This window comes from Podarcis pityusensis (assembly GCF_964106645.2).
Source record: "Podarcis pityusensis genome assembly, chromosome: 12".
Taxonomy (NCBI): domain Eukaryota; kingdom Metazoa; phylum Chordata; class Lepidosauria; order Squamata; family Lacertidae; genus Podarcis; species Podarcis pityusensis.
In genome coordinates, this window is record NC_138037.1 from 4,864,978 (window position 1) to 4,889,672 (window position 24,695).

Here is a 24,695-nt window from a genome sequence, read left to right on the forward strand (position 1 = left end):
TCCACCCCCATCATTCAGCCCAGACTCTGAGGTCCAGCTCCAGGGCCTTCTGGCGGTTCCCTCACTGCAAGAAGCGAGGTTACAGGGAACCAGGCAGAGGGCCTTCTCAGTGGTGGCGCCCGCCCTGTGGAACGCCCTCCCACCAGATGTCAAGGAAATAAACAACTACAGTGGTACCTTGGGTTAAGTACCGTATTTTTTGCTCTATAAGACTCACTTTTTCCCTCCTAAAAAGTAAGGGGAAATGTGTGTGCGTCTTATGGAGCGAATGCAGGCTGCGCAGCTATCCCAGAAGCCAGAACAGCAAGAGGGATTTGCTGCTTTCACTGCGCAGCGATCCCTCTTGCTGTTCTGGCTTCTGAGCTTCAGAATATTTTATGTCTTGTTTTCCTCCTCCAAAAACTAGGTGCGTCTTGTGCTCTGGTGCGTCTTATAGAGCGAAAAATACGATACTTAATTCGTTCTGGAGGTCCATTCTTAACCTGAAACTGTTCTTAACCTGAAGCACCACTTTAGCTAATGGGGCCTCCTGCTGCCGCCGCGCCGCCAGAGCCCGATTTCTGTTCTTATCCTGAAGCAAAGTTCTTAACCTGAAGCACTATTTCTGGGTTAGTGGAGTCTGTAACCTGAAGCGTCTGTAACCTGAAGCGTATGTAACCCGAGGTACCACTGTATCTGACTTTTAGAAGACATCTGAAGGCAGCCCTGCTTAGGGAAGCTTTTAATATTTGATGAATTGTTGTATTTTAATATTTTGCTAGAAGCCCAGCCAGATGGGTGGGGTATAAATGAATTGATGATGATGCCAAGCTAAATGTTGTCTAGCCACAAATATAATAGCAAATTTGAATTCCTCATACCCAAATAAGCCACATTTTGAAGACCACTCAATGAGGAAATTTGCAAAAATTCATCCCCTAAAGTGATGGCTAAAATAGCCACCCAACCTGTGGTTAAAAACCACCTGTGGAGGAGAGCGTGCCAACTTGAATGGATCCTTCATTGAACCTGTCACTGGCCCTTCTTAGGGGGCTCAGACCCCACACCCGTTGCTGGTCACACTGTTTTCACCCCATCCTGGGAGTGAGCAGCCTGGGAGTCATTCTGGACTCACAGCTGTCCATGGAGGCGCAGGTCAATTCTGTGTCCAGGGCAGCTGTCTACCAGCTCCATCTGGTACGCAGGCTGAGACCCTACCTGCCCACAGACTGTCTCTCCAGAGTGGTGCATGCTCTGGTTATCTCCTGCTTGGACTACTGCAACGCGCTCTACGTGGGGCTACCTTTGAGGGTGACCCGGAAACTGCAGCTAATCCAGAATGCGGCAGCTAGACTGGTGACTGGGAGTGGCTGCCGGGACCACATAACACCAGTTCTGAGAGATCTGCATTGGCTCCCAGTACGTTTCCGAGCACAAGTCAAAGTGTTGGTGCTGACCTTGAAAGCCCTAAACGGCCTCAGCTCAGTATACCTGAAGGAGCATCTCCACCCTCATCGTTCAGCCCGGACACTGAGGTCCAGCTCCAAGGGCTTTCTGGTGGTTCCCTCACTGCGATAAGTGAGGTTACATGGAACCAGACAGTGGGCCTTCTCGGTAGTGGCGCCCGCCCTGTGGAACGCCCTCCCTTCAGATGTGAAGGAAATAAGCACCTATCTTCTCTTTAAAAGACATGTGAAGGCAGCCCTGTTCAGGGAAATTTTTTAATATTTAATGCTGTTTTGTTTTTAACACTTGATTGGAAGCCGCCCAGAGTGACTGGGAAAACTCTGGGCCAGATGGGCGAGGTATATATAATAAATTATTATTATTATTATTATTATTATTATTATTATTATTCTCATTGCCAACCTTGGCTCTTTCTGTTGCAGGCAAGGAGCACCTGTTCCGAGTGCGTATGCGTCAATGGCACATGGGTTCTGACCTGGAGGCCTGGATGCGGCGGTGCCATAGCAGGAGGTATCCCTGAACATGACGCATGGAAAGGAGGTATCCCTGAACATGAGGCATGGAAAGGTCGCTGCAAGAACACTCCCTGTTAGCAACATACCCCGGCAGCCCCTCTCCTCTCTGCCCCCCTCCAGTCTCCAAAGAAGCACAGACTGGTCCAGGAGATGCAACTGAGGATATTCCACCCCGGTGCAAAGTCTCAACGAGCGAAGAGTCAGCTCTTGCAGAGGTTCCTCACGGTGCTTCCAGCTCTTATGTCTCAATAAAGCATTTGCAAAAGTCGGTGGCCTTGTTTTGTCTGAAAATAAATTTAAAAACACCCTCGTAAGCGGGGCAGCTTAAAAACAGCTCGCAAGGATGAAGGCAGAAAGCAGCCGTATTCTTATAGCTGGGAAGTGGAAGGGGCAGGCGGAATATAAATTGGAAGAATTGCATAAAGAGGTGTGGGATATAGCTATTAAAGATAAATTAATATGTGCCATAGGGACGCGGGTGGCACTGTGGGTTAAACCACAGAGCCTAGAACATGCCGATCAGAAGGTCGGCGGTTCGAATCCCCGCAACGGGGTGAGCTCCCGTTGCTCGGTCCCTGCTCCTGCCAACCTAGCAGTTCAAAAGCACGTCAAAGTGCAAGTAGATAAATAGGTACCACTCCGGCGGGAAGGTAAACGGCGTTTCCGTGCGCTGCTCTGGTTCGCCAGAAGTGGCTTAGTCATGCTGGCCACATGACCCGGAAGCTGTACAATGGCTCTCTCGGCCAGAAAAGCGAGATGAGCGCCACAACCCCAGAGTCAGTCAAGGCTGGACCTAATGGTCAGGGGTCCCTTTACCTTTACTTAACATGTGCCATTAAGTAGTGGCAGAGCATATTCCCGCGCTGCCCAGGGCGGGCGTGCTCCCGAGGGGAAGGTCCAGGCAAGCAATTTGGAGCAAAACAGCAGTCAGTAGACCATGATCTTTATTGTTGTGCAACAGGTCCCCACAGGAGTAAGATAAGGTTACCAGATTTTTTTTCAATGAATCTGGGGACACTTTTCAACTTCAATGGATTTTGTATGGGGACTGATTCGTAAATCAGGGAAACGGGGACATCTGGTAACCTTAGAGTAAGAACCCCGAGCACTGGGCGACACCCTGTTTTAAAACCTCCCTCTTTCCCCCAGAATACAATTCAAGCAGCATCATTGATACATCATCACTACATCACTAAAAAAAGGTAAAGGACCCCTGACCGTTAGGTCCAGTCGTGGCCGACTCTGGGGTTTCGGCGCTCATCTCGCTTTATTGGCCGGGGGAGCCATTGTACAGCTTCCGGATCATGTGGCCAGCATGACTAAGCCGCTTCTGGCGAACCAGAGCAGTGCACGGAAACGCCGTTTACCTTCCCGCCGGAGCGGTACCTATCTATCTACTTGAACTTTGACGTGCTTTTGAACTGCTAGGTGGGCAGGAGCAGGGACCGAGCAACGGGAGCTCACCCCGTCGCGGGGATTCGAACTGCCGACCTTCTGATCGGCAAGTCCTAGGCTTTGTGGTTTAGACCACAGCACCACCTGCATGGCTTGTCACTAGCATGTCACAAATGGGGAGGGGTATACAAGGGTTACACAAGTTCAACATTAGGTCACTTTATCAGACACCTTTCCCAACACCTCTTAAGGACCCATCACTGAAAGAATAATAAAACTCTTGACATCTCCTTGCCCTCAGGACTTGTCTGGAGATGGGCTTTCAGAACACCTGACTTGCTCAACTGCCTCTGCGGATGTCTAGTGTTGCTCCCCTGGTCACTCCCTGGGTGGGGGGCCTTGTATGTATTCTCACGCTTGGGGAATTATGGCGGGATGCCCTGTTCCTGCTGCCTACGTGACTTCCTGCTTCTTGGTTCACGGAGATAGGTTGAGCCCAAATTCACCTTTCTTTAAGGGTTAAAATGGCATTGGAATGAGGAGATTCGGTTAAAGTTTGGATTTTGCACGGATTTATAAAGCTAGGTATCTTCCCTGAGCTGTCAAGTCGAAAGGATACATTCAGGCATAATATTTAATAATAATAACTAATAAATTTTTATTTATACCCCGCCCTTCCTGGTTTAAAAACCGGGCTCAGGGCGGCTAACAGCAAATATAAAACACTGATTAAAATGCGACTTAAAAACAGCATAAAACAGCATCATCAATATCAATAAAATTCAAAAATTCAGGGGTCATTTGGGGAAGCAAGCAAGCAAGCAAACAAACAAACCCAGTCAGTAGACATCAAATAATCACCAGGGCTATCTGGCCAAGTTGGTCCTACTAGAGCCAGTGATAAGACTAGGGAAGAATTTAAATGTGGGGTCCCAGAAAGGGTTTCTTCATAGAAGAGGAAAGGGGGAAAGGGAATAGAGGATCAGGCAAATTCAAATTGAAGGCCAGGCAGAATAGCTCTGTCTTAGAGGCCCTGCGGAAGGAGATCAAGTCCTGCAGGGCCCTGGTCTCCTGGGACAGAGCACTCCACCAGAGCGGAGCCATCACTGAAAAGGCCCTGGCCCTGGTGGAGGATAGTCTGGTTTCTTTAGGGCCCGGGACCTGTAAGCTATTACAGTGGTACCTTGGGTTACATATGCTTCAGGTTACATACGTTTCAGGTTACAGACTCCACTAACCCAGAAATAGTACCTCGGGTTAAGAACTTTGCTTCAGGATGAGAACAGAAATCGTGCTCCGGCGGCGCGGCGGCAGCAGGAGGCCCCATTAGCTAAAGTGGTGCTTCAGGTTAAGAACAGTTTCAGGTTAAGAACGGACCTCCGGAACGAATTAAATACTTAACCCGAGGTACCACTGTATTATTTGTGGACCTTTTGTAGCATTGTAACAACTTTAAAGATAATTCCCCCCTTGTCATTTCCGTAACAAACTAGTACCATGTCTCTTCTGCTAGATTCTTACCCAACTTAGTCCTTGAATTCAGTTCCCCTTTCCAGAACAAGCGATCGCTTTGGAAACTTCCTTCCCGCTTGCGGAACGCATTCCCCTCCAAATCTCTACCTCTGGGGGCTCATTCTCTCCCTGTACCTCCTCCGCCATCAACAGGAGCTTCTCCCCTCCCCAAATCCGGACGGAAGGAGTAGTGCGTCGCCTCGGAGCGCCTCGAGGGCGATGCGGTGCGTCTGGCTGCTGTTGGGGCTAGTGGTGGGCTTGGTGCTGAGAGGGGCTGCTGCCCCACCAGAAGACGCAAATTCAAGAGTGGCAATTTTGGTGGAAGGCGATGAAGGCCCCGAGGATGCAGCCAAGCAGGAGATACAGGTGAGGATGGAGAGCTGGTGGGGGCACACGAATGATTTGGTCCTTTATAGCCTTTACAACCCGCCATGCGGGTGGTGCTGCGGGTTAAACCACAGAGCCTAGGACTTGCCGATCAGAAGGTCAGTGGTTCGAATCCCCGTGACGGGGTGAGCTCCCATTGTTCGGTCCCTGCTCCTGCCAACCTAGCAGTTTGAAAGCATGTCAAAATGCAAGTAGATAAATAGCTACCGCTCCGGTGGGAAGGTAAACAGCGTTTCCGTGCGCTGCTCTGGTTCGCCAGAAGTGGCTTAGTCATGCTGGCCACATGACCCGGAAGCTGTACGCCGGCTCCCTTGGCCAGTAAAGCGAGATGAGCGCCGCAACCCCAGAGTCGGCCACGACTGAACCTAATGGTCAGGGGTCCCTTTACCTTTATCTTACCCTTGCAATAGAAACTTGGGCACAGCTTGGGGGCTTAAAGGCAGCCTAGGCAGCTGTTTCACCTTAGGCTCTGGTTATCTGCCGCTTGGACAACTGCAATGTGCTCTATGTGGGGCTACCTTCGGAAACTACAACTAATCCAGAATGCGGCAGCTAGACTGGTGACTGGGTGCGGCTGCCAAGACCATATAACACCGGTCTTGAAAGATCTACGTTGGCACTCAGTACGTTTCCAAGCACAATTCAAAGTGTTGATGCTGACCTTTCAAGCCCTAAACGGCCTCAGCCCAGTATACCTGAAGGAGCGTCTCCACCCCCATCGTTCTGCCCGGACACTGAGGTCCAGCTCTGAGGGTCTTCTGGCGGTTCCCTCCCTGCGAGAAGCCAAGTTACAGGGAACCAGGCAGAGGGCCTTATCGGTGGTGGCACCCGCCCTGTGGAACGCCCTCCCATCAAATGTCAAAGAGATAAACAACTACCAGATTTTTAGAAGACATCTGAAGGCAGCCCTGTTTAGGAAAGCTTTTAATGTTTAACAGACTACTGTATTTTAATACTTTGTTGGAAGCCACCCAGGGTGGCTGGGGAGACCCAGCCAGATGGGCGGGGTATAAATAAATTATTATTATTATTATTATTATTATTATTATTAGTCCAAGGGGTCTGTGTCCTGCCAGAGTCTCAATGAACCCCACCTAGCTGCTGTTTTCTATACTAGAGGCAGCTTCCGAACTCACTGCAGGGCTAGTGAGATTAGCCCCATCAGCCTCTCACTTCTTTCTACCACCTTCTTCTTTCCTTCTTTTATTTTCGTTTTTTATTTATATTTCCAAATTTATCCATTTCGTTAGTTTCACTTTTTATTTTATTTTAAAAAGATTCTTTATTACAAAACAATTTACACAGAACGTAAAAAGAAAGAAAGACGGCATAAACAGACCATAGACACTGACAACACCTCATTTGACCTTACATACCCTTTAACTTCCGATTCACCTCATTGTGCTTTTTATACCTTACTAGTCTATACGCACTTCATATTTATTATTCTTTTCAGTTAATTATCATGAAAATTTTTTACTTCATAATTTCCTCAAACTTCAAGATTTAATCCAAATCTGTCAGGAGATTTGTGTCATTACAGTGCTTTTTAAGATATTCTTTGAACATTCTCCAATCTTTACTAAATTTCTGGTTAGAATTGCCTCTTATTCTCCCAGTCATCCTTGGAAGTTCTGAATATACTATCATCTTTGCCAATCAGTTTTTGTGGGGATTACATCACCTTTCCAATGTTTTGCTATTAAAATCCTCGCCGCTCTTTCTGTTGCAGGCAAGGTGGAGCTGCTACAAGTGCGTATGCGTCAATGGTCGATGGGTTCTGAGGTGGAGGCCTGGATGCGGGAGTACAATAGCAAGTATCATCCCTCATCGTCACCGACGGAAACGTCGCTGCAAGAAATCTCGCTGTTAGCAACGTAGCCTCGGCCAACCTCTTCTCTCTGTCCTTCTCCAGTCTCCAAAGAAGCACCGACTGGTCCAGGAGATACAACAGAGGCTATTCCATCCCAATGCAAAGTCCCAACGAGCGAAGAGTATGCCCTTCGAGAGTTTCCACACATCTCTTCCAGCTCTTATGTCTCAATAAAGCTTTTGCAAAAGTCGGTGGCCTCGTTTTGTCCAAAAAGAAATTTAAAAGCACTCTCGTAAACTGGGTGGCTTAAAAACAGCCTGCAAGGATGAAGGCAGAAAGCAGCAGTTCTGCTTTGTTCGTTTGTTGAACTTTATGAATTACTTCTGTTGAAATCTATGATTTGATACAATCAATAGTATACCTTATTTATCTAAGAACACAGCCGGTTACGTCTTGTGTGTTTACTGATTACAAAGCAGCTCATCAGCAAAGCTGGTAGAGTATGCATTTGAAAGAGACGCTGCAAAACAATTTCACAACAACATGGCAAAACAATAGCAAATATAGTAACATACACCCCCCCCACATTTTGATACTATAAATATAATCTTTAAAGCCCTAAACGGCCGCAGCTTAGTATACCTGAAGGAGCGTCTCCACCCCCATCATTCTGCCCAGACACTGAGGTCCAGCTCCGAGGGCCTTCTGGCGGTTCCCTCCCTGCGAGAAGTGAGTTACAGGGAACCAGGCAGAGGGCCTTCTCGATGGTGGCGCCCGCCCTGTGGAACGCCCTCCCATCAGATATCAAGGAGATAAACAACTCTCTGACTTTTAGAAGACGTCTGAAGGCAGCCCTTTTCAGGGAAGTTTTTAATGTTTGATGTTTTATCTCTTTTTTTTAATTATTATCATTAATTCTGTTGGGAGCCAGCCAGATGGATGGGTTATACATTTATTATTATTATTATTATTATTATTATTATTATTATTATTATTAACTTAAATGACACGCAGCATCCATGAGCAAAAATAACCAAGGAGCTTCACAGTTTCAGCTTAGTCCTAGAACCAACCCTCCCATCTTTTCACAGCTGATTTCTGGGAACAAGGAGGAGGAAATAAGCAGAACCATTTTTGCACTGGCCAAGCTTGTAGAAGCCATGAGAGGGGCAAGAACACACTCTCTTAGGGTATAGTTTTCTGCACAGCTTCCCTTGAGGACTACTGTGTACAGTAAACCATATTTCTTGAAGGCAGTAACCCCCAATATAACCTCACATGCACACAGTTGATTTAAAACTGGGAAGTTTGTCTGTTTTTCTGGGAGAAGCTACTGGTTTGGACTGAATTCTGCAAAATTCTGAATAAATGTTATGGAGAACAGCCAGTGGAAGGGAGGACATCTGCTTGGAGTGCAGAAAGTCTCAGGTTCAATTTCCAACATGTTCAGACAGGGCTGGGAGAGACTCCTTGCCTGAAACCCTGGGGAGATGCTGCCAGCCAGTGCCACCTGTATTGAGCTAGATGTATGAGGCAGATTCCTTTGTTGTGGCAGGACTTTGGCTCAGCGGTCGAGGATCTGCTTTGTCCGTGGAAGGTTCCAGATTCGATCTCTGATCTTTTCGGGTCGGATTAGGGGGGTGTCCCTTTTCTTAAATGTTGAAGAGCAGCTTCTAGTCAGTGCAGGTAATATTTACTTATTTCATAAAGTTTATACACTGCTTGAGTGTTGAAAGAACAACAACCCACAACCGTCAAAGTAGTTTGCAAGATACAAAGCAATAAAATTATCCAAAGGCGTAATGAACAACAATAAAAATAATAATAGATTAAAACGCCCATCAACTTTCTAAATATCCAGACAGGCTTGCCTAAGGGATGTTTTTAGCAGGCACCAAGAAGTGCATAGTGAAGGCCCCTTCCAGATTTCAAGTGGCAGGGAGTTCCAAAGTTTAGCTGAAATATAGATTTGCTATTTCTTCATATTTATCCATTCTTACTTTGTGTCAACATGCAGTTCGTTCGTATGTAGCTAATCTGCCCATATCATCAATCCATGTGCTCAGTGGAATCTTTTTGCAGCTCTTCCAATTCATCAAAACAATTTTTTTGCTTCTAATACAGCACGGTACATTCATTTTTTTTTTCCCCCCTTGTAATCTCCCACGTTTCCGGAATATAATTTAGAATTAAATTCAATTCCCCTAAATAACAATTATTTTTTTTTGTTACCTTTGCTATAAATATCCTCACCTCGCTTCCTTCCAGAACAAATCTGGAAGGAATATTTAAGCGATAAGGCGGATAGTGGTGGGAAGTAGGGGGAGGAGAGAGAGGTGGGGAAATATTGTTAAAAAGCTGTAGTCATAGGTATATATATATATATAAAAGTAAAAAGTTAGAGTTGTTACACATGCGGAGATAGAAAATATGGATAAACCAGTGGTCTGACTTGATTCAAAGCAGTTCCTTATGTCCTTCTGAAGCCAGCAGTGTCTTTTATTCCTTATTCCCCCATCAAGGCCCCAACCCAACTGTCAGCCCACAACGTTCATGCCATGGGGAAACCCTGAGGTTCCAACGGCTGAAGAGGTGGTTTCATGATGTTCCTCTCCGCCCTGGAGCAGGACTTCCTTCCAACTTTGAGGATAGATGACAGCCCTGAAACTTCTCCCCTTCTTCTCATTCTCTCTAGGTCGCCATGCCCAAATCCAGACCCAACAAGTTGCTCAGCTTCTGGCTGCTGGTGCTGCTGGTGGGCTTGGTGGTGTGGGGGGGTTTTGCCCTACAGGAAGACTCGGCTCCAAGAAGCTCCATCTTGAGGGAAGGAGATGGAGGCCCCGAGGATGCAAGCAACCAGGAAATACAGGTGGGTGCTGAGATATTGTATAAAGGACCTCTTGCATCAAAGTCCATCTCGCCAGAGTGGTGCATGTTCTGGTTATCTCCCGCTTGGACTACTGCAATGCACTCTACATGGGGCTACCTTTGAAGGTGACCCAGAAACTACAACTAATCCAGAATGTGGCAGCCAGACTGGGGACTGAGAGCGACCACTGAGACCATATAACACCCATCTTGAAAGACCTACCATATTTTTCGCACCATAGGACGCACCGGACAATAGGACGCACTTTGTTTTAGAGGGGGGAGAACAAGAAAAAAAAATTCTCCCCCTCTCTGCCCAGCGCCCCTTCAGTGAAGTGGCAGGAGGCGCTGTGCAGAGAGGGGGAGAACTTTCCCCCTCTTGTTTTCCCGCTCTAAAACAAGGTGCCGTTTAAGGTGCGTTCAGGAAGCTACCTTGGAAGCCTGGAGAGTGAGAGGGGTCGGTGTGCACTGACCCCTCTTGCTCTCCAGGCTTCAGGTTCCTTTCGACCTGCTCTTTGGGGCTGGCGGGGGGAAGCCCACCACCAGCCCCAAAGAGCAGTTCAGGGAGCAGCGGAAAGGCGCAGCGGAGAGGCTCCTGCCATAGCCGCCCGTCACCTCTCCAGCTGGGAGAGGGTCGCGGGGGGCTGCTTTAGCCCTGTGCGCGCTCTCCCGGCTGGAGAGGTGACGGGCGGCTATGGCAGGAGCCTCAATAGCCGCGCATCACCTCTCCAGCCGGGAGAGGGTCGCGGGGTGCTTCTTTAGCCCCGCGCGCGCTCTCCCGGCTGGAGAGGTGATGCGCGGCTATTGAGGCTCCTGCCATAGCCGCGCGTCACCTCTCCAGCCGGGAGAGGGTCGCGGGGCTATGGCGTCTTCGCTCCATAGGATGCACACACATTTTCCCTTCATTTTTGAAGGGAAAAAAGTGCGTCCTATGGAGCGAAAAATACGGTACATTGGCTCCCAGTACGTTTCCGAGCACAATTCAAAGTGTTGGTGCTGACCTTTAAAGCCCTCAATGGCCTCGGTCCAGTATACCTGAAGGAGCGTCCAGGGAACCAGGCAGAGGGCTTTCTCGGTGGTGGTGCCCACCCTGTAAAACGCCCTCCCCTCAGACTTCAAGGAGATAAACAACTACCAGTACGGTATAATAATAATAATAATAATAATAATAATAATAATAATAATTTATTTATACCCTGCCCATCTGGCTGGGTTTCCCCAGCCACTCTGGGCGGCTTCCAACAAAGATTAAAAATACATTAAAACATCAGTCGTTAAAAGCTTCCCTAAACAGGGCTGCCTTCAGATGTCTTCTAAAAGTCTGGTAGTTGTTTTTCTCTTGGACATCTGGTGGGAGGGCGTTCCACAGGGCGGGTGCCACTACCGAGAAGGCCCTCTGTCTGGTTCCCTGTAACTTGGCTTCTCGCAGGGAGGGAACCACCAGAAGGCCCTCGGAGCTGGACCTCAGTGTCCGGGCTGGACAATGGGGGTGGAGACGCTCCTTCAGAATATGCTCAGAATTTTTGTGTGTGTGTTTGGTTGTGGGTATAGGAGGGGTAGTAAAGGTAAAGGTAAAGGTGTCCCTGACTGTAAGGTCCAGTCGCAGACGACTCTGGGGTTTCGTGCTCATCTCGCTCTATAGGCCGAGGGAGCCGGCGTTTGTCCGCAGACAGCTTCTGGGTCATGTGGACAGCATGACTAAGCCGCTTCTGGCGAACCAGAGCAGCGCACGGAAACGCCGTTTACCTTCCCGCCGGAGTGGTACCTATTTATCTACTTGCACTTTGACGTGCTTTCGAACTGCTATTTGGGCAGGAGCAGGGACCGAGCAATGGGAGCTCACCCCATGGCGGGGATTTGAACTGCCGACCTTTCAATCGGCAAGCCCTAGGCTCAGTGGTTTAGACCACAGTGCCACCCGCGTCCCACATAGGGGTAGTAGTAACTCCTACCCCCTGACTCTGCCATGTTCATTCTCCCATGGACTTTCCTTCCACAGGGTTTGAGGGTCAGGAGGTCCACTAGATGGAGATGGTTTGCCTGCGCTTTCGTCAGATGGGTGAACGGCCAGAGGATTGTCACAATTCGTCCAGGATGCCTCGGCGCCTTGAGAGGCCGCTAAAAGTCTTGAGGCGATCTGAAAAGGAAGCGTTAACAGCATCAAAGCACCCCTGTCGCCCGGTGGTCTTCTGGGAAATTCACAAACAGGTGGAACCAGCTTTGCAAGAACCCGACGACGCTACAACGTCCCTGTGCTGTTGTCTTTCGGGGGAAACAAAGGCTTGTTTTAGCCGCCAGCCAAAAACACCCCTCTTTTCCCAGACCTTTGGCTAATTAAACAATCGATAGCCTTGCAAACTGTGTGTGCATGTGAGGTTATTTATTTGGGGGGGGCTGCTGTCTTAGAGAAATAGTACACAGTAGTCTTCAAGGGAGGCTGTGCAGAACATGAAACCCTAAGACAGTGTCTCCTTGCCTCTCTCATAGCTTCTACAAGCTTGGTTCCAAAGAAGTCAGTCACTCATGGCCAGGGCCGGATTTAGGTTTGATGCGGCCCTCAGCTATTGAAGGTGATGGGGCCCTTGAGATGTCCAGCTGTCCTTTGTCAACAACAAATGATCGCTGTTTTTTGTGTTGAATATATGCTATATGGGACGCGGGTGGCACTGTGGGTTAAACCACAGAGCCTAGGACTTGCTGATCAGAAGGTCGGCGGTTCAAATCCCCGCGACTAGGTGAGCTCCCATTGCTCGGTTCCGGCTCCTGCCAACCTAGCAGTTCAAAAGCACGTCAAAGTACAAGTAGATAAAGAGGTACCGCTTCGGCGGGACGTAAACGGCATTTTTGTGCGCTGCTCTGGTTCTTAGTCATGCTGGCCACATGACCCAGAAGCTGTACGCCGGCTCCCTCGGCTAATAAAGCGAGATGAGTGCAGCAACCCCAGAGTCGGTCACTACTGGACCTAATGGTCAGGGGTCCCTTTACCTTTACCTTTTATATTCTATATAGTAATTTTTGGACCAAATAAGTATCTCAAGCCATTTCCACATAACAAAAATATGTATTTTAGCAAAGTAATTGTTACAACCAGTCCACGTAGAATGTAGGCACCCTATACAGCGGTACCTCAGGTTACAGATGCTTCAGGTTACAGACGCTTCAGGTTGCAGACTCCGCTAACCCGGAAATAGTACCTCGGGTTAAGAACTTTGCTTCAGGATAAGAACAGAAATTGGGTGGTGGCGGCGCAGCGGCGACGGGAGTCCCCTATAGCTAAAGTGGTACCTCAGGTTAAGAACAGTTTCAGGTTAAGAACGGACCTCCAGAACAAATTAAGTTCTTAACCCGAGGTACCACTGTATATAGAAATGAGCAAACCAGTGATATTTGAAGGATCAGGCTAGCAGGCGGGGACCATTCCTTACACGACACAAAACACTGTTGCTGTATGTGGGTTTTATTTTATTTGTTTTATATTTTGGAAATGTACATCCAGGTTTTTTTCCCTTTAAATTTTTGGGGCCCCCAAGAGAATGTGGCCCTAAGCTATAGCTATAGTGGGGTATCAATAAATTATCATCATCATCATCATCCTCACCATCATCTCACAGGGCTACTTGCATTCCCATGAAACGCAGCCTAAGCATTCCTAGGCTTCCAGAGGGCTGAGAGCACCTTACAGGGCAAGCAAATATTTTAGCTTTGCCTTTCGCTGATTTAAGTCGGCGGGTCAACTTTCCCACTTCATTCATTTATTTTTTAAAGAAACATGCCATTTACTGATTTTCACAGAAGAAGAATAAAAACGAACAAAGCAAAACGTTTTCTTCTTCTTCTTTTCATTCCGCCGTGGCTGTTTGCCGCAGCTCACGGTCCCAAACGAATCCACATCTAAAGTTCTGCCAGGATGGAGGCGATATATTTTCCAGGACGATATCAAATTCCGCAAAGCCTTTTGCCAGATCTGAGCTTCACGTATCACTTTCCTGGCGATGGAAGCCGATGCAACCGGAGAGTCTCATTTTTGCAGCTCTCTTTCTCCTCTCGCGGCCTGAAAATCCTTCCTTGCCCGCCCTATTTTAAAACAACAACAACCTTGTCTTCTTCGATGTGATGGGAGGCTCTTGGGAAACATCTCCTGCTGCGATGCCCTGTGGAAGGGGCCTTTCTGCTGCAGGGTGGGCTTCAAGTCTTGGGAAATAGGACAGCGGCCACAAACCTCCCTTTGTGAGGCCTGCCAGGAAACCCTTGTCGTGGGATCACCTGCTCAGGTGAGCTCCGCCTTCCGGGCAAGAGAAACAGTGAACACCCTCAAGAGCTCCTTGCAAAATCCTGGTTCCTCCGAATGTAGGAGATGAAGGGAATTTACCTCCATCTCCTGATTCTCGGGGTCTTGGCTGCAGCCGCCGTGGCGAGGCCAAGCCAGCAAAGAACGATGGCAAAGGAAGGAGTGGACATTGTACAAAGACAGGACAGAGGGATGGTACAAGGGGATGCAAGGCAGCTGCTAGCTATGGTAAGGCCAGACCCTCCAGGTGTCTCTATTTTCTAGGGGCAGTCCTGGATTTACAGAAGTTCCTGATTTGATCCCAGAAGGTCCAGCTTTTCCTTAGGATGTCCCTATTTTCATTGAAGAAATGATGGAGGCCATGTGACCTTGGAGCCAAGGAGATAAGTAACCTTTAGGTAAAGGTAAAGGGACCTCTGACCATTAGGTCCCGTCGTGGCCGACTCGGGGGTTGTGGCGCTCATCTCGCGTTATTGGCCGGGTCATGTGGCCAGCATGACTAAGCCGCTTCTGGCGAACCAGAGCAGCGCACGGAAACGCTGTTTACCTTCCCGCCAGAATGATACCTCTTTATCTACTTGCACTTTGACGTGATTTTGAACTGCTAGGTTGGCAGGAGCAGGGACTGAGCAACGGGAGCTCACCCCGTTGCGGTGATTCAAACCGCTAACCTTCTGATTGGCAAGCCCTAGGCTCTGTGGTTTAACCCACAGCGCCACCCGCGTCCCTCTAAAGTAACCTTTAGAAGACATTTAAAGGGACGTTTCTTAATGCTCATTGTTTTATTATGTTTTCCCCCCAAAATTTTTAAAATTGATTTTCCAGATTTTTCACACAGAAAAAAGGAAAAAAAACACATGACAAAACACACAACAAAGACAATAAACTAAACACATAAAAAAATTATTACTTCAAATACCTAAATCTCTTAACATTGGTAACTGACTTCCTCAAATCCCCTCTATCTGAATTTCATTGTATCACCTGTATAACAGTTCTCCAATTTCGTATTTCTAATAATATTAACTCCTTTAATTAACTAACCTCTTCTCCTTTATTATTCTTCTCATCATTAATATTTACTACCACATATTCTTATTCTACCCCTAAGCCTATTTGTTACTTCCAATAATTTTCTATTTATCTTATATTACAAAATGTTTTATTTTGTAATATAAGATAAGACACAAGACCTACCCACACTGGAAGAATGGCAGATGAAAATGATGGACTACATGGAATTGGCGGAAATGACTGGCAGAATCCGAGACCAGGGAGAAGAGTCGGTGGAAGAAGATTGGAAGAAATTTAAAGACTATTTACAGAAATATTGCAAAATTAATGAATGTTAGAAGGATGTTGGATTGAAGTTAAGTGGTTTCTAGCTGTAATGGTAAAAGAATATGGGAAAATTGGATTTTCAATAGGTCAAAATTTAATGCTATAATATATTAAGATTAAAGATTAGGATAAAATAAGGAGGGAAAGGAATTGCTGAACTAATAAATTGAACCGGAATACAAAAAAGGGAGGCATGAGGAGGTCCGGGAAACAAGTAAATGAAAGATAAGTGATGAAAAGATGGAATTGTTTTTAATTGTTTTTTTTTTGTATTTTGTATTTTTCTTTTCTCTATTTTTCTTTTCTCTATTTTTCTTTTTCCTATCAATGTAATCTTTTTTTGAAACTTTAATAAATATCATTTAAAAAAAAATTATGTTTTTATATATGCTGGAAGCCGCCCAGAGTGGCTTGGGCAACTCAGGCAGATGGCCAGGATATTATTATTATTATTATTATTATTATTATTATTATTATTATTAAATAGGACGTCCCTATTTTGATCAAAGAAATGTTGGAAGGTATGTAACTCAAACTACCCCTTTCCGTCTTTTTTACTCTGACAACGAGGAATCAGAGGCAACATAATGGATGTTTATCAAAGATTAACATCCTGATGCAACAAAAGAGACCATTGTTCTAGGTCATGTTCTCATATCTTATTATCTGGATTGCTATTACAGTCTTGTTCAGATGCTAATTCTGTTTATATTGTAAACCGCCCTGTGATCTTCGGATGAAGGGCAGTCTAGAAATTTAAGTAATAATAATTCACAGTGGCGAAAGATAGAACGGTTTATTATTACCTACTATGGAAGAACGGTTATTGAAATTATTGGATTTGGCTGGGATGACAAAGCTGATGTGTTTACTTAGAGAAAAATCCTTGTTGACATTTATTAATGAGTGGAAACTCCTTATGGGCTTTCTGCCCCAAAATGACCCTGTGATATCTGGCTTTGAGGACTGAAAAAAGTTCGGTTTATGGAAAGTTCGGTTTATGGAAACCTGGAAGTGAGTGTTCCAGTTTGCAAATGTTCTTTGGAACCCAAATGTCCGACATGGCTTCTGCGGCTTCTGATTGGTTGCAGGAGCTTCCTGCAGCCAATCGGAAGCCGCGCCTTGGTTTCTGAAAGTTTTGGAAGTCGAACGGACTTCCGGAACGAATTCCGTTCTACTTCCGAGGTACTGCTGTACTGCAAAGGGAAGTAAAAATGTATTAATATTGATTATCCTATAGCACTGACATGTTACAAGGGGGTGAAGGGCATACAATATGGCATGTTTAATTTAAATTCTGTTTTTTTGGCATGTGTTTGTAATATATAAATATTAATAAAAAACATTTTAAAAACAGGGTGGCAGAAAATGAAAGGGTCCACTTCCACCATGTGGCCTCTGACAGGTTAGACATGGTAGAAGTTTATAAAATTATACTAGCAAGTTGAAAGTAGAGAGGGAAAATTTTCCTTCCCTCTCTCTTAACTCAGATACATCCATTGAATGTTGAAATATTCAGGACCGATCAAAGACATAGCTGTCAATGTTTCCCCCTTTTTTTTAAGGGAAATTCCCTTATTCTGAATAGAATTTGTTATGTACTGAAGTTCTCACCCTGGGCCAGCAGGGGGATACTGTAGATCGTTTTCTCTCAGGTCCACATATGCAAATAAGGGATCGAAAGTGACGTTCAGAGATTGGATAGTTACAGAAAATGGTTACTGTTGCGTTGTAGTGGAGCTCTATATAAGCAGGCTGGCTGAACCCTTCAGTTCAGTTCTGTTCTGGCCTGTGAATAAACAAGAGCTGTTTGAAGAATCGCTGTGTCGTCTGATATGTTCACCCACAACTTAACAGAATTCTAGTGTTTCGAGAGAGGGAGAAAGAACTTTCTCTGAGTAAGTGATAACACTCTAAATCCCCTTCTTTTTATTTCCTCTCTCGATCTCAGGACGCGAGAGGGCAGAGGTCCGGGAAGGGGAAGAAGAGGAAGGGCTGGAACACAGGATCCATTGCGATTCTGGGCTCCAACGTGGCCCAGGGGTTCAAAGGCTGAGGAGCCGTTCTCTTGGAGCAGAGAGGAACCGGTCGAGAGGCAGGAATCCATTATCCTGGACATCTCCACGAGGGCGAGAGGGTGACCTCAAGGAACTCGGCACGCCTGTGGGACAGAGATGGCCCAGCAGAAATGGATGGGGGGCTCCAGGAGGTGACACCCCCTTCTTCAGCCTCTCCAATTTTCCAGATGCCAATGTAATCTTTCCCAGTTCTCGTGGTGGTGGAGGAGAGATGTTTTCTATCAATAAATCTCCCGTAGAGAGTGAGCTCGCCTTGCCTCGTGGCTGTTTATTTGCACGCAGGTTGGAGCTTGAGGATGGAGGGCCAAGTCCTGGACCGGCTAACCCCCACCCCTGTGCTTTCTGTTGATGTTTAGTCATTTAGTCGTGTCCGACTCTTCGTGACCCCCTGGACCAGAGCACGCCAGGCACTCCTGTCTTCCACTGCCTCCCGCAGTTTGGTCAAACTCATGCTGGTAGCTCCGAGAACACTGTCCCACCATCTTGTCCTCTGTCGTCCCCTTCTCCTTGTGCCCTCCATCTTTCCCAACATCAGGGTCTTTTCCAGGGAGTCTTCTCTTCTCATGAGGTGGCCAAAGTCTGGGAGCCTCAGCTTCAGGATCTGTCCTTCCAGTGAGCCCTCAGGGCTGATTTCCTTCAGAATGGATAGGTTTGATCTTCTTGCAGTCCATGGGACTCTCATGGGAGTCTCCTCCAGCACCATAATTCAAAAGCATCAATTCTTCGGCGATCAGCCTTCTTTATGGTCCAGCTCTCACTTCCATACATCACTACTGGGAAAACCAGAGCTTGAACTATACGGACCTTTGTCAGCAAGGTGATGTCTCTGCTTTTTAAGATGCTGTCTAGTTTAAGATGCTGTGACTTTGCCACTAGATGTCACTAAGAGACCACGTTGCGGCTGATCTTTGAGAGCGACTGAGAGTCATAGAATTGTACAGTTGGAAGGGACCCTGAGGATTATGTAGTTAGTACAATGCGGAGCAGATCCTGGCAGTGATTTGGTAAGTTCTACTTGCAAGGTGTCCCAAGGGCAATTTGTAACATAGGCAGCCAACCCGTTTCCCAGCTCTGCAGCTCCACCAAATTAACTGATGTCTTCCTGAAGTTTAATCCTGCGTTTAATGACCAGGCTGAGGTGCACTTGTGATTAAATCTGTCTGGCCTGACTCTTCCCTAAGCACAGATTTCCCGAGCCAGTGCTATTTTTCTAGAAAAATAACTCTATCTTAAACGCCTCTCTTGTTCTCTTAGAATAGGTGCCACCTAAGAGGAGCCAAAAGGAACGCAGGTGGCGCTGTGGGTTAAACCACAGAGCCTAGGACTTGCCGATCAGAAGGTTGGCGGTTCAAATCCCCACGACGGACTGAGCTCCCGTTGCTCGGTCCCTGCTCCTGCCAACCTAGCAGTTCGAAAGCACGCCAGTGCATGTAGATAAATAGGTACCGCTCCGGCGGGAAGGTAAATGGTGTTTCCGTGCGCTGCTCTGGTTTTTCCAGAAGCGGCTTAGTCATGCTGGCCACATGACCCGGAAGCTGTACACCGGCTCCCTCGGCCAATAAAGCGAGATGAGCGCCGCAACCCCAGAGTCGGTCACGACTGGACCTAATGGTCAAGGGTCCCTTTACCTTAAGAGGAGCCAAAACTGGCTGGGGAAAAGCCCCCTGTCCACGCACTGATTAAGTAAGATGTGCATGTATTTTGCGGCCAACTACTGTACTTTTCTGTGTATAAGACTAGGTTTTTTTTTTATAAACTATGCTAAAAAGTGGGGGCTGTCTTATACATGGATTGTGCATAGGGTGGACGTTTGATTGGTTGCAGCTGCGACTGTCAGCGGCTAGGGGGTGTGTTATTGGTTGCTGCGTCAATAGCTGGTGTTGATTGGCTGATGCGGTGGCAATTGGGTGGGTGATTGACAGCTTCTGCCGGTGAGGGGACAGACGAGAGGCAGATTTAGAGACGCGTGCAGGTGAGCGATTTCTGGCAACCCCCCCTGAAAAAGCTAAAAAATCCTGGGTAATCTCCCCCCAGAAAGCTCAACAACTCTGAGCCATCTCCCCCCATTTTCTTAAATTTGAGCCCCCCAAAATAGAGGGCGTCTTATACGTCGGGACTTCTTATACACGGAAAAGTATGGTATTTTGTGCAAATGTCCAGGGCAGCTGTTTACCAGCTCCATCTGGTACACAGGCTGAGACCCTATCTGCCTGCGGACTGCCTCGCCAGAGTGGCGCATGCTCTGGTTATTTGCAATGCGCTCTACGTGGGGCTACCTTTGAAGGTGACCCGGAAACTACAACAAATCCAGAACGCGCCAGCCAGACTGGTGACTGGGAGTGGCCGCCAAGACCATATAACACCTGTCTTGAAAGACCTACATTGGCTCCCAGTACGTTTCCGAGCACAATTCAAAGTGTTGGTGCTGACCTGTAAAGCCCTAAATGGCCTTGGTCCAGTAGACCTGAAGGAGCGTCTCCATCCCCATCATTCTACCTGGACACTGAGGTCCAGCGCTGAGGGCCTTCTGGCGGTTCCCTCCCTGCGAGAAGCGAGGTTACAGGGAACCAGGCAGAGGGCCTTCTCGGTAGTGGCGCCCGCCCTGTGGAACGCCCTCCCACCAGATGTCAAAGAGAACAACAACTACCAGGCTTTTAGAAGACATCTGAAGGCAGCCCTGTTTAGGGAAGCTTTTAATGTTTGATGTATGACAGTATTTTAACATTTTTTTGGAAGCTGCCCAGAGTGGCTGGGGAAGCCCAGCCAGATGGGTGGGATACAAATAATAAATTATTATTATTATTATTATTATTATTATTATTATTATTATTAATGCTGCAGAAAAACTCTCGTGCACGAGGTGCATCCAGCCCACAATAAAATACCCATCTGGAAGCTCTCTCTCTCTCAGCAAGGAAAAACATTTGTGAAAAATCTAGGGCACAATCCAATCAATACTTTCTAGGGCAAAATTTGGAAATGGTCTGGGTTTGGGGCGTGTGTGAATCAAGCACACCTGGGTTTGTCCCCAACCATGGCAAACAGAGGAGCAGATGGGCCATTGGCCACTTAACAGCCACTGACAGATGGGAGTAAAATCCTTGATAAATGTTTAGCTTCCCTTTTACAGCCAGTAAATTCCAATTAGCATTTTCCCATATAGGTGCTCAACATGCTCAGTTTTAATGCACAATCTGGATTTGTCTCCGCCTGCCAATGGACAAGCAAAAACTCGCCGGAACACGAGATGCTGGATCAGGTCGGTGGTCTGAGAGACAGTGTGATGTAGTGGTTAGAGCGTTACGCTAGGATCTGGGAGACAAGGGTTCGAATTCCTACTGGGCCATGACATTCACTGGGTGTAACATTGAACCAATCGCTGTCTTCTCTCTTTATATATATATATATTTATTGATTTTTTTTTAAAAAAATAATTTTTATTGAATGATTTTATGTTACAAAAAACAATACAACCATACTACCACTAAATATAATTAAGAAATAAAAATTGCATACACCAATATTTAGTTTATTGATTTTTAACATATCATTTTTCAACAATCATTTAACACAATTTCATATTTTATACAATTTTTTTTGACTTCCATCAATCGCACCCGAAAATTTTCCAATCTTTTCCACTTAATTTACATTTCTTAATTTCACCATTACTTTTAATTATCTTAACTAATAACTCTCTTCATAACCTTCCTTGCAATATTTCATATGTTCATCCTTACTAAACTTCTTGTAATCCTACTAGCGTAACCTGTTGATTACAATTGCTTTTCAAATAGTTCACATATTTATTCCTGTCTTCTGAGAATCTCTGGTCCCGCAGGTTTCGTTCCCGCCCCCCCAATAATTTTTTATTGTTTTCATCGAACATACACTTATAATACAAATATGTCACATAATTATCTTTAGCTCTGCTGAGCTTCGGACTTCCCTCCACCCCTTTGGCAAGTATCGTATAATTTCTAACATCGCATATTCTATTTAGTTAACTTTATTTTTACCATAAGTTGTAAGAATTATTCCAGCCCTGCCAGTGTCTTTAGGGTTTTACAATTATCTGTTATATACACCATATATTTACTCCAGCTTTCTCAGTCTCAGTCAGTTTTATTACTCCAGCTTTCTTGAAACTTCCGTTCATCCTGGTCTCGTATTTTTCCTGACAATCTGGCCAGTTCTGCCTAACTCATCATGTTAACCTGCCATTCCGCAGTGGTGGGTATTATATCTGTTTTCCAGTTCTGGGCCAGCATAATTCTTGCTGCCACCGTGGCATATAGAAAAAGTTTTTGATCCTTTTTTTTTTTTACAGTGGTACCTCAGGTTACATACGCTTCAGGTTACATACGCTTCAGGTTACAGACTCCGCTAACCCAGAAATAACCTTGGGTTAAGAACTTTGCTTCAGGATGAGAACAGAAATCACACGGCGGCAGTGGGAGGCCCCATTAGCTAAAGTGGTGCTTCAGGTTAAGAACAGTTTCAGGTTAAGAACGGACCTCCAGAACGAATTAAGTACTTAACCCGAGGTACCACTGTATTTCCTTCCCCATCAATCCCAGGAGAAAGGCTTTGGGCTTTGAGAAAGTGTACTTAAAGATTTTTTTGAGTTCATTGTAAATTATTTCCCATTTTTTTTCCACTTTACCACAGGTCCACCACTTGTGGTAAAGATCTCCCTCCGCCTCTCTACATTTCCAACATTTCTTATTTTTATTCTGTACATCTTTGCCAATTTTGCCGGCGTAAGATGCCACCTATAAATCATTTTCCATAGATTCTCCTTCAATGCTGTACAAGTTGTAAATTTCATATTTACATTCCATAATTCATGCCATGCATCTAATTCAATATTATATCCAAAATCAGTGGCCCATTTTATCCAAAATCAGTGGTCCTGCAGGTTTCGCATCCTTCCTGTCATCTTACCTAATTCTGCATAGTCCATTAATTTTCATCTGCCATTCTTCTTTCGTCGGTAATTCTTCTTGCTTCCATTTCTGGGCCAACAATACTCTTGCAATCGCTGTCTTCTCTCAGCCTAACCTAAACAGAGGATGGATGGCCATTTGTGAGGGAATTATTTAGTTGAGATTCCTGCATTGCAGGGGGTTGGAATAGATGACCCTCACAGTCCCTTCCATCTCTACAATTCTATGATTCCTTGCCTTGCGAGCTGCCTTCTTTCCTTTGACTCTCATCTGTCTCATTCCCTGCACTTACTGTATTTTTCGCTCTATAAGATGCACCAGACCACAAGACGCACCTAGTTTTTGGAGGAGGAAAACAAGAAAAAAAATATTCTGAATCTCAGAAGCCAGAACAGCAAGAGGGATTGCTGTCCAGTGAAAGCAGCAATCCCTCTTGCTGTTCTGGCTTCTGGGATAGCTGTGCAGCCTGCATTCACTCCATAAGACACACACACATTTCCTCTTACTTTTTAGGAGGGAAAAAGTGAGTCTTATAGAGCAAAAAATATGGTAATTCCGCTTATTTCTTCTCTTCCTCTTCCCCCACCTCCTTGTCCAGTTTTACAGCTCACAGGCCAGAACAAAGCACACTGTAAAATGTGCAAATCTCTGTTCGCAGCCGAGTTGTCGGAACCTCCATTAACTTTCTCATAATAAATATTATTTAACGGTGTCCCCTCGCACGGAACTGGGGGTGGTGTTGGTTCAAAGGCAAGAGAGAGAGAGAGAGAGCAAGAGATTGGAGGAGTGAAATCAACACCGCAACATGCGAGGCTGTAAAACAAGGAATCATTACACTCAAATTGCTTTTTCACAGGGAGACTTGATGGAGAAGAAAAGGGAAATTGGACAGCCAGGGGTGGAAGGGGATATGAGAAAATGGGGAGCGGGCATTAGGGTGAACTTTCTCAACATCAACTTCGTTGGACTGGTCATGTTGTGCGGGTGCCTGATGATCTTCTTCCAAAGCAACTACTCTATTCCGAACTTAAAAATGGAAAGTGTAATGCTGGTGGTCAACAAAAGAGGTTTAAAGACTGTCTCAAGGCAAATCTAAAAAAATGTAGTATGAACACCGACAACTGGGGAACACTGGCTTGCGAGTGCTCCAGTTGGAGAACAGCCTTTTCCAAAGGTGTCGTGGGCTTTGAAGAAACTCAAACTCAGGACGCAAGGGAGAAACGTGCTAAGAGGAAGGCACGCTTGGCAAATCCACACCGTGATCAACTCCCGCCTGGAAACCAATGTCCCCACTGTGGAAGGACGTGTGGATCCAGAATTGGCCTCCATAGTCACGTACGGACTCACTGTTAAAACCGTGTTTATGGAAGACGATCTTACTCGGCTACGAGGGATCGCCGAAGAAGAAGAAGAAGAAGAAGAAGAAGAAGAACTTTCTGAGAAATTGGGCGGTGCCATTATATAATTCTATGACTGCGATGGCCACTTTGAATACCGTGCTTCAGTTCTGGTTGCCTCCCCTCAAAAAGGACATTGTAGAGTTGAAAAAGGTTCCAAAAATGCTCAGTGGGGATGGAGTAACTGGGGTTCACAAGCATTGCTGTACATAGTGTTTTGCCGCTGGTGCTGGGGTCTTGTGCTCATGGCTGCAGCCGCAAATGGAGGATCCTCCACATGCGGCTGCGGCGGCGCAATGGCTCCTCGCACCGCCGCGAGCCCCTGCGGGGTGACTTCTTGTCACCCCCGCAGACATGGCACCTGGGGCGAAATGCCCCCCCCCGCTCCCCATTGCGACGTCACTGGGTCAGACCACACCTGGAATACTGTGTCCAGTTCTGGGTGCCACCATTTAAGAAGGATGTTGGCAAGCTGGAAGGTGGGCAGAGGAGGGAGACCAAGATGATCAAGGGTCTGGAAACTAAGCCTTATGATGAATGGTTGAAGGAGCTGGGGATGTTTAGCCTGGAAAAGAGGAGACTGAGAGGAGATATGATTTTCATTTTCAAATATCTTATTTATTTTTTACTTTTTTTACTTTTTTTCAAATTTAATCTTTATTGGTTTTGCAATTACATACTACACGTACACATATTGTATTACATT

General features: G+C 46.2%; 4 long non-coding RNA genes across 4 annotated transcripts in view; 3 read left to right on the forward strand and 1 right to left on the reverse strand.

Moving 5' to 3' along the window:
* LOC308459229 overlaps positions 1-24,695 on the reverse strand; it is a 57,744-nt gene that overhangs the window by 16,027 nt on the left and 17,022 nt on the right. The gene's annotated exons all lie outside the window — the stretch shown is intronic.
* The window catches only part of LOC308459161, a 56,177-nt gene that overhangs the window by 13,931 nt on the left and 17,551 nt on the right, over positions 1-24,695 (forward strand). The gene's annotated exons all lie outside the window — the stretch shown is intronic.
* LOC308459191 lies at positions 4,993-7,317 on the forward strand. Its single transcript, XR_013977880.1, has 2 exons — positions 4,993-5,234; positions 6,988-7,317. It is a non-coding gene; the product is annotated as an uncharacterized lncRNA (long non-coding RNA).
* On the forward strand, positions 14,203-17,889 carry LOC308459234. Its single transcript, XR_013977932.1, has 2 exons — positions 14,203-14,452; positions 17,517-17,889. It is a non-coding gene; the product is annotated as an uncharacterized lncRNA (long non-coding RNA).